Source organism: Oncorhynchus tshawytscha, linkage group LG25, assembly GCF_018296145.1.
Source record: "Oncorhynchus tshawytscha isolate Ot180627B linkage group LG25, Otsh_v2.0, whole genome shotgun sequence".
In the NCBI taxonomy this organism is placed as follows: domain Eukaryota; kingdom Metazoa; phylum Chordata; class Actinopteri; order Salmoniformes; family Salmonidae; genus Oncorhynchus; species Oncorhynchus tshawytscha.
Window position 1 is genome coordinate 15,266,497 of NC_056453.1, and position 10,808 is coordinate 15,277,304.

Genomic DNA, 10,808 nt, shown 5'->3' on the forward strand with positions numbered 1-10,808 from the left:
TTCAAAATGTGGGCGTATCACATAACAGGACAAGCTTCTTTTTTTACAAACAAGGAAATGGTTGAGCTGTTTTGCTATCAAAATGCCATGCAGTGAGACCTACGTCATCAAATAGTGAGCAGATGGATGTTCATTCTAATCAAGAATCTTATTAAACCGTAATTGTATGAGAATGCCCAGTTTGTAAGAGATGCACAAAACACCAATCTAGCCAAGACTTAACATCTCAAACTTTCCTAAGATTTCCTAAGATACTCTTTGAAGAGGCAGGGTTTCAGATGTTTTCAGAAGATGGGCAGGGACTCAGACATCCCAGCTTCAGGGGGAAGCTGGTTCCACCATTGGAGTGCCAGGACAGAGAAGAGCTTGGACTGGGCTGAGCTGGAGCATTCGACTGGAAGCCATTGGAGTTTGTGGGGGAGTGGGGTGACATGGGAGAACTTGGGAAGGTTGAACGCCAGGCGGACTGCAGCGTTCTGGGTAAGTTGCAGAGGTTTGATGGCACAAGAGGGGAGCCCAGCACATTGCACTAGTCCAGATGGGATATAAGTGCCTGGATTAGGACCTGTGCCTCTACCTGTCTGCAGTAGGGTCATACTCTACGGATGAACCTGCAGGAGTGAGTCACTGCTTTGATGTTTGCAGAGAACGACAGGGTGTTGTCCAGGGTCATGCCAAGGTTCTTTGCGAACAGCATGCGTACAGCACTACCCATTGTCTACACTGGCAAGGCAAGACAGTGAACTTGGGGCTTGTATTCCCTGAAACCTGAGAGAGCTCTTCATGACAAAATGTTATTATTCAGTATACCAATACCAGAGATTTGTCTCTACCATTCATTCTGACTGTGGTTTGTTTCTCCTGTGCTGGTGTTATATAAGGAGTTTGATAAAAGGTGAAGTTATAATGTTCTTTCAAGAATGTAATCGTCTAACAGTCAAGGACGAGGTCAGAGTATATTAGAGTATATTATACTGCTCCGAATGGCATCTCCCGTAATAGCCTTTATAGTTGACGAGTTTCATGTGAAACGACTATTCAAGGCAACTGCAGTGCAGAACCTTTGCTCTATAAACGTAATTCATCTACACTGAACTAAAATATAAATGCAACATGTAAAGTGTTGGTTTCATGAGCTGAAATAAAAGATCCCAGAAACGTTCCACATCACAAAAAGCTTATTTCTCTCAAATGTTGTGCATAAATGTGTTTACATCCCTGTTAGTGAGCATTTCTCCTTTGCCAAGATAATCCATCCACCTGACAGGTGTGGCTGATTAAACAGCATGATCATTACACATCATTCCGCACCTTGTGCTGGAGACAATAAAAGGCCAGACTAAAATGTGCAGTTGTCACACAACACAATGCCACAGATGTCTCAAGTTTCGAGGAAGTGTGCAATTGGCATGTTGACTGCAGGAATGTACACCAGAGCTTTTGCCATAGAATTTAATGTTCATTTCTTTACAATAAGAGAACATAGTTTTAGAGAGTTTGGCAGTACATCCAACCGGCCTCACAACCGCAGATGTGTATGGTGTAGTGTGAGTGGGCGGTTTGCTGATATCAACGTTGTTTTAAATGTTCTTTTTTTACCCCGTTTTTTTTGTGATATCCAATTGCAATCTCGTCTCATTGCTGCAACTCACTAACGGCCTCGGGAGAGGCAAAGGTCAAGTCATGCGTCCTCTGAAACATGACCCGCCAAACCGACTCTCCTTAAACACCCACCTGCTAAATCCAGAAGCCAGCTGCACCAATGTGTCAGAGAAAACATTGTTCAACTGACAACCAAAGTCAGCCTGCAGGCACCTAGCCCATCACCAGGAGTCACTAGAGCGCAATGAGCCATGTAAAGACCCCCCTGGCCAACCTTCCCCTAACCCGGGTGACACTGGGCCAATTGTGCACCGCCCTTTGGGACTCTCGGTCACAGCCGGTTTTGACACAGCCTGGGATAGAACCCAGGTCTGTAGTGACACCTCAAGCACTGCGATGCAGTGCCTTAAACCGCTGCACCACTTGGGAGGCCCTTATCGATGTCAATTTGAATGCACAGAGTTACTGTGACGAGATCCTGAGGCCCATTGTCGTGCCCTTCATCCGCCGCCATCACCTCATGTTTCAGCATGATAATGCACAGCCCCATGTCGCAAGGATCTGTACACTCAATGTCCCAGTTCTTCCATAGCCTGCATACTCACCAGACATGTCACCCATTGAGCATAATTGGGATGCTCTGGATCAATGTGTATGACGGCACATTCGCAAGCCATTGAAGAGGAGTGGGACAACATTCCACAGGTCACAATCAACAGCCTGATCAACTCTATGCAAAGAAGTGTCGTGCTGCATGATGCAAATGGTGGTCACACCAGATACTGACTGGTTTTCTGATCCATGCCCCTACTTTAAAAAAAAAAGGTATCTGTATTCCCAGTCATGTGAAATCCATAGATTAGGGCCTAATTTATTTATTTCAATTGACTGATTTCCTTATATGAACCGTAACTCATTAAAATCGTTTAAATGGTTGCATATTGTGTTTATATTTTTGTTCAGTGTGTATATTCCATGCACTGAGAACCAGCTCTGCAGGTTACATGTTTACAGTAAAGTCATCACTGATGACTTGTCAAGTCCATGCATGCTCTCCTGTGTAGACCCATGTCTGTTCATTCCACTTTCTATGATCAGTGTGGTGTGTTCAACACACATCGGGGATTAATTCAAGATGTTAGAACCGTCCACATAAACTTTTTCGTCAGCCAACAAGATCAGTAACAAACAGCAAAAGCACTAGCCTATGTCATTCTACTATTCCCCCATAGTACAGAAGTTGACCTATTTCTATTGGTCAGCTTGTTGTTCTGTGCCGAGCAAGAAATATTCCTAACATACTCTGGGACAGTTGTGGGACGTCGTGATAGATCCCAAATGAATACAACCACTATCAAAATACATTTTAAAAGGCAATGAGGCTGATGCAACCGATCAGAACCTTTAGATGAAAATGTTGATCAACTATTAGGCTATTTCTTTACATTAAGCACATCATGGACAAATGGCAGTAGGCTATGAGCCGAATGTTCAAAAAAAGCAATTAGCTGTAAACACTACTCTCAAAAGTGAATCGCAAATGCGAGCGCGCTCATGTGACAGAGATTGGAATATCCTTTGGAAATTTAGAAAGAGGTCATCCGAAAGACGCAACAACAAGCATGGGTTGTTAATATGACTATGGTTGTGTCTTTGGCTGCTGGACCCCGAAAGAAAGTTGAGAACATGAGAGAAATACTGGTTTCAGTGGCATATGAGGAAGTGTTTATAAGAGAATCCCCTTTGTAAGACTCATAAAGGCCTCATAAAATGACAAAAACTGTCCAGGTTTTAAACAGTTACGTTTATGGTTCAATAGTTTCAGAATGTTGACTGCCTCGACTCAGATTGCAAGGCGGATGGCCTTTCTCACGGGTCTTTCTCATTTTCAGGTGCCTCCCTCATGTCAGCATTGATCTGGTCATGACAGGCTGTAGTTAATATGCATAGGCCATCACCTATGCAAATAATTGATGTACATTTAAATACACTTATGTTTTTCTCAACAGAATAGCTAGTGTTTTTTTTGATTTTCAAATCAATTAAATGGGCTATTTTTGTTAAGGGCCTTGGTGCCCTAGCAGATGGCCTGGGTGCCCTGGCAGATTGGACACCTCGAACCGCTGATCAGTTAATCAAATGGCCACCCAGACTATTGCATTGACCTTTTTTTTTTTACACTTACACTGACTCTATGTATGCACACTCGTTGGACTCTATCCACACACTCACACATGCTTATACTCCAACACACACACTACGTACGCTCACAAACACAAATCACACACACACTATCCACATAGCTGCTGCTACTCTGTTTAGTGATTGCCTAGTGATTGCCTATAGTGATTGCCTAGTCACGTTTACCCCTACCTACATGTGCATATTTCTTAAAATACCTCGTACACCTGTTCATTGACTCGGGACTGGTACTCCTTGTATATAGCCTGGTTATTGTTATGTATTGTGTTCCTGTTTTCTATTCTAATGGGTAGGAGAGGGGAGGTAGGAGAGGGAAGGTAGGAGGTGGTCTGACGCCTGCTAGACTGTGATTGGCATCACTGTTTTTATAGCCCCGCCCTCTCCAGTAGGACACCCAATGGAGATGCAGATTAAGGGTCCCATCCTGCCCTTCAGGTGAGCTATAGAAAGACTCCAGACCAGCGAGCTCATAACAGGAAACTGTCTTTTTCCTCTCTTCTTCTTTTCTATTCTCTTCATTGAACCGATGGTGTTCAGGTCGCCGCTAGAGCTCTTTCACGCCCATCTCTTCCTGCCCCGTGTAAACGATGTGAAATGGCTATATAGTTAGCGGGGTGCGCGCTAATAGCGTTTCAATCGGTGACGTCACTCGCGCTGAGACCTTGAAGTAGTTGTTCCCCTTGCTCTGCAAGGTCCGTGGCTTTTGTGGAGCGATGTGTAGCGATGCTTCAAGGGTGAATGTGGTTTATGTGTGCAGAGGGTCCCTGCTTCGAGCCCAGGTAGGGGCGAGGAGAGGGACGAAGCTAAACTGTTACATTGATCCTGTTGACCGGTTGCTGCGGAAACGGAGGTCAAAAGGCGCACTTCCTCCTTGTGGCCACGAGATGGAGACAACAGACTGTAGAATGCACTGGGGATAAAACAGATGTGGGATGCATGCCAGCAAAGCCACAACACAACACTAAACAATACATGAATTGCACTATAACGGTGCCCACAAACTGTTAGGGCCTACATAAAGCTGTCCCAACACCTTACCACTGCTACACCTGGCTATCAGCAGAGCCTTGTATGGTAGTGAAACAGTTCATTCAGCCTCATTTACTGCCTTTAAAAAAAATAGCTGATATGGCTGACTTGCTTAAACAAATGTGGTTTCTACTGACAATTGAGATGTACTAACTATGGCATAAGGGGACAACAAGCAGATAAGAGGCAAACCATAATTTCGATTAAGAAATGAATGAGCGAGCTAGGACGGACGTCGTCAATATAACTTTGTTTGGCACTTTTGAAATGTACAGCGACAGAATTCAGAACATGGGCCATTCTTACGGTGTTCTCCCTGTACACCAAGTCAGAACAGTAGGATAAATATAGGGGGCAATTAAGCAGCCAGTGAAAGCTCTTACAATATTCAATGACTACATTTCTAAAAAAAAACAGGTTATAGGCTACATGTACACCACCAAGTCAGAACAGTAGGCAAAATTAAAAGGTGAAATAGACCAAATTATTTGTGTGAGGCACATGGGCTACTAACAGCTTACTACACAACATACACTTAGTATTACTTTCTTAGCTACAATATACATACCTCCCTGGCATATTACATCATTTATGCAGCAGCATACAAGACATTTTTGGACTCACCTTGTTGTGCTGTGCTCACTTGAAAAGGAAGGTGGCGTGGCTGTCCTCCGTGGGCAAATTTTGTCATCAAACTTTGTAATCAAAGTCTGACGTTCTCTGGATTTATGGTGCTTTTAAGACAACTGGGAACTCAGGGGAAAAAAAGGTTGAATCATAATAATTTCAGTGATTTTCAGGTCAAAGCTTTAGAAAGAGGACTGAGTTCCGAATTTACAATTCCGAGTTGGATGACAGTTCAAACCGTATTTCAAACCGTATTTTCCCAGTCATAGCTCATTTTTCCTGAGTTCCCAATTGTTTTGAAAGGGAAAGTAAAAGGGAAAGGGGGATAGCTAGTCAGTTGTCCAACTGAATGTATTCAACTGAAGTGTGTCTTCCGCATTTAACCCAACCCCTCTGAACCCACTAAAGTCAGATTTTGCAGTTCCGAGTTAACAGTTGTTTTGAGCGCGGCTTCATTGACAGCATGGCCAATGTTGAATGTTTATCATTTTAAACTTGGAAAATAGACCCTTAATCTTAGACTTGGGACGAAAAAGCCACTACACTGAATAGCAGACTAATGATTGCTTTGCAATGCTTGAGGTTAGCCACTGATTCCTTCCAAACCTCTCATTGTTGAATTTGCGATTTCCAACTTGTTGTGTAATGTTTATGGCCGATGAGCACTGATACGCTTTATATTTACTTTCTGTTCATTATTTCTCTTCTTAGGATTCAAAAGGATTTGCCAGTAGATTGTCAACTTGATTCATGATGATGACTGCTAGCTAAGAAGTTGAAAGTATGATGTTGACAGTCCAATCAAAGCTACTGTAGATATAATGTGATTTGACGTCATTTTATCTGTGGCCAATGACATTGAGCCTTCTTGGATGGGCACTTCTAATGTAACTCTATGGCAGCACCCAATCGGCTTGAATTTTCTAGCTCCACCCTTAGACTTGGCGGTGAAGTAGTGTCCCCATGAGTGACAGAACACTGGGCCAATCACGGTGCAACGTTCCGTATTTTCACCACAGAAAGCACTGAGCTAGGCTGAAACACTTGCATTTTGGTATTGCCTTAATCAAGAAAACAAAAAAGAGACCATGTTTGTATGCGGCTTTATTAACTCAATGATATATATTTTTTTTACATTGTTTGCAAACTGATATGTGACACATATTAACACCTCACAAGTCCTCAACTGGCAGCTTCATTAAATAGTACCCACAAAACACCAGTCTCAACGTCACCAGTGAAGAGGCGACTCCGGGATGATGGCTTTCTAGGCAGAGTTGAAAAGAAAAAGCCATATCTCAGACTAGCCAATAAAAATAAAAGATTAAGATGGGCAAAAGAACACCGACACTGGCCAGAGGAACTCTGCCTAGAAGGCCAGCATCCCGGAGTCGCCTCTTCACTGTTGACGTTGAGACTGGTGTTTTGCGTGTACTATTTAATGAAGCTGCCAGTTGAGGACTTGTGAGGCGTCTGTTTCTCAAACAAGACACTCTAATGTACTTGTCCTCTTGCTCAGTTGTACATCTGGGCCTCCCACTCCTCTTTTTATTCTGGTTAGAGCCAGTTTTCGCTGTACTATGAAGGGAGAAGTACACAGCGTTGTACAAGATCTTCAGTTTCTTGGCAATTTCTCGCATGGAATAGCCTTAATTTCTCAGAACAAGAATAGACTGACGAGTTTCAGGAGAAAGTACTTTGGTTCTGGCTGTTTTGAGCCTGTAATCGAACCCAGATCAAAATAATAAACAGATCAAAATATATTTTATATTTGAGATTCTTCAAATAGCCGCCCTTTGCCTTGATGACAGCTTTGCATGCTCTTGGCATTCTCTCAACCAGCTTCACCTGGAATCCTTTTCCAACAGTCTTGAAGGAGTTCCCACATATGCTGAGCACTTGTTGGCTGCTTTTCCTTCACTCTGCGGTCTTACGCATCCCAAACCATCTCAATTTGTTTGAGGTCGGGTGATTGTGGAGGCCAGGTCATCTGATGCAGCACTCCATCACATTGCTTCTTGGTCAAATAGCCCTTACACAGCATGTAGGTGTGATGGGTCATTGTCCTGTTGAAAAATAAATGATAGTCCCACTAAGCACAAACCAGATGGGATGCGTATCGCTACAGAATGCTATGGTAGCCATGCTGGTTAAGCGTGGCTTGAATTCAAAATAAATCACTGACAGTGTCACCAACAAAGCTCCCCCACACCATCACACCTTCTCCATGCCTTACGGTGGGAAATACACACGTGGAGATAATTCTTCATCCGCACTGCGTCTCACAAACACATGGTGGTTGGAACCAAAAATCTCCAATTTGGACTCCAGACCAAACAACACATTTCTATCAGTCTAATGTCCTTTGCTCATGTTTCTTGGCTCAGGCAAGTCTCTTTTTCTCATTGGTGTCCTTTAGTTGGGCTCCCAAGTGGTGCAGCAGTCTAAGGCACTGCATCTCACTGTAAGAGGTTCGAATCCAGACTGCATCACATCCGGCCGTGATTGGGTGTCCCATAGGGTGGTGCACAATTGGCCCGGGGTAGGCTGTCATTGTGAATAAGAATTTGTTCTTAACTGACTTGCCTTGTTAAATACATTTTAAAAAACAAAACAAAAAAATAGTAGTGTTTTCTTTGTAGCAATTCGACTATGAAAGCCTGATTTACACAGTCTCCTCTGAACAGTTGATTTTGAGAAGTGTCTGTTACTTGAACTCTGTGAAGCATTTATTTGGGCTGTCAATTCTGAGGCTGGTAACTCTAATGAACTTACACTCTGCAGCAGAGTTAACTCTGGGTCTTTCATTCCTGTGGCGGTCCTCATGAGAGCCAGTTTCACCATAGTTTTTGCGACTGCACTCAAAGAAACTTTCAAAGTTCTTGAAATGTTTCGTATTGACTGATTTTCATGTCAGACTGACTTACATGACTTTCATGTCTTACAGTAATGATGGACAGTAATGATGGTAACCCAATAGGGCTATCTTCTGTATACCACCCCTACCTTGTCACAGCACAACTGATTGGCTCAAACGCATTAAGAATGAAAGAAATGACACAAATGAACTTTTAAGAAGGCACACCTGTTAAAACCTCTTACAGATACCTCCTACTTTTTTCAATTTCCGCCTGAAGACATACCCAAATCTAACTGCCTGTAGCTCAGGCCCAGAACCAAGGATATGCATATTCTTGATTTCATTTGAAAGAAAACACTCTGAAGTCTGTAAATGTGAATTGAATGTAGGAGAATATAACACAATAGATCTGGTTTAGATAATACAATGAAAAAAAGCATGTTTTTATTTTTATTGTTGTATCATCATCTTTAAAATGAACAAGACAAAACAAACATTCAGATAGAATGATGGGGACAATTTCAGTGAAGAACATAAGAGGGCAACAGTACTTGTGCAAAGTTTCAAAATGATAACTTCCAAAATGAGTGTGCTACATGACATTTATCATGAAGTCACCCAGGTGTCCCACACAAGTAGCCCAAATGTACCCAAGTGGCCAAATTGGTGAAGTTATACATTTTGAATGGAATAACTATATACAAAATACCAAAATGGTATTCTAACACACACCCCCAAAAATGGAGAAAAAACATGAAAAAAAATTATATACATTTACAAAATAACACTTTCGATATTTGGAAGACCCTCAGTCCTCTACACAATATTGTGCTGCTGATGCCAGGTGCGATAGCAGTCTCTTTCTGCTGTAAAGCAGAGGGTCACCAAGCATGTGGTGTAGATGATGGGGGACTTAATTTTGCAAAGAACACAGCGACGCCTCCACGCTGTGCCCTTTTGGCTCTAAGGCACATCCATGCCTGCAGAAATACATTTGGGCAGATGAACACCACTTGTGGCAGGAGCAGAAGGGACAGAGGTAGAGGGGCCAGAACGTGGTGCAGTGGTGCTGTAGCCAGCAAGCTCCTTGATGAGCAGCTCTCTGAAGGCTAGCTGTGAGATGGGGGGCTTTCCACAGCTCTTAGCCATTTCCTTGTGTAGGATGAATGCATTCACCACAGCAATGTCGATGAAATGATAAAATGTCTTGTACCATTTCATCATCTTATGGAGAACATTGTAATAGCCTATCAGCGCATCTGACAGGTCCACACCTCCCATGCTCTTGTTGTAGTCCTTTATTGCAGTTGGAATGGGGACATTCTTTGCGGTCCATGCCCCAGTAGCGCTGAGGCAACAGGTGTCCGGCTGGATGAACCAGCTTCAGTGGGGGATGGACACCTTGGCACTGGGGGCTCCCATTCAGAGTCAGTGTCACTGTGAAAGAAAATGTTCAGTTAGAATAGTTTCACATATGAGCTCTGTATCAACAGGTATAATAAACAGATATATATAGAGTACATGAAACATAAGGTTGAATATATTATTATAGACCTGCTAGATCTACTGTCTCGTTTATATTATGACAGACCAGCTAGATCTACTGTCTATTTTATATTATGACATTTCAGCTAGATCTACTGTCTCTATTATATTATGACAGACCAGCTAGATCTACTGTCTCCATTTCACTTTGGCCATTGTTGTGGGCCTGCCCTCCTCTCAACAGCCTCAAATAGGCTATTTCATGTGGGGGTGGGGTGGGGTGGAGCGGCAGACACACGCATCTCGGCCATGCTCCCTCTAATCCACAATATGTATATATACACACACAAACATAGGCTATGGGTCATACACATACATACAAACATAGGCTATGGGTCATACACATACATACAAATATACCCCCACCCACAATGTATAGCCAACGTGTACTTTACACATTTCATTACATTTTTATATATTGCTACTAAAATTTAAAAAAAATCACAAATAATATTTTATATTATTAATTTCAAACAACGGCATTAGCATGAGAAGAACTTACCAGTCCAAAACTATGTCCTCTCCGTTCAAAAAATATTCCTCCATTTGGGAATCAAAGTTATGCTAGCTAAATTAATCGTCCTCCAACAATCTCTGGCTCACTTTCCCGATCATTTTTTTCTAAAATTGTGTGTACATCTATATATCTAGACTTAGATTTAGCTTTCCCTGACTTACTCGCCATACTGATTGATATATAAACAGCTGAAGATGCGCTTTACCAAATAGTGCTGTGCGTAACATGCGCTCCTTCCAGTATGAATCTTCAATGGCGAATGACCCTCTTTACGCCGGAGTTTACTACATGGGTTGGTCTTCCAACACATAAACATTACATATTGCCGTTTACCTCAGCTCATTAGCTATCTACCCAGTAAGATTTCAAGACGATCAGTGGTAATTGGGTTAAAATACAGTCAATCAATGAAACAGCGGTCATATC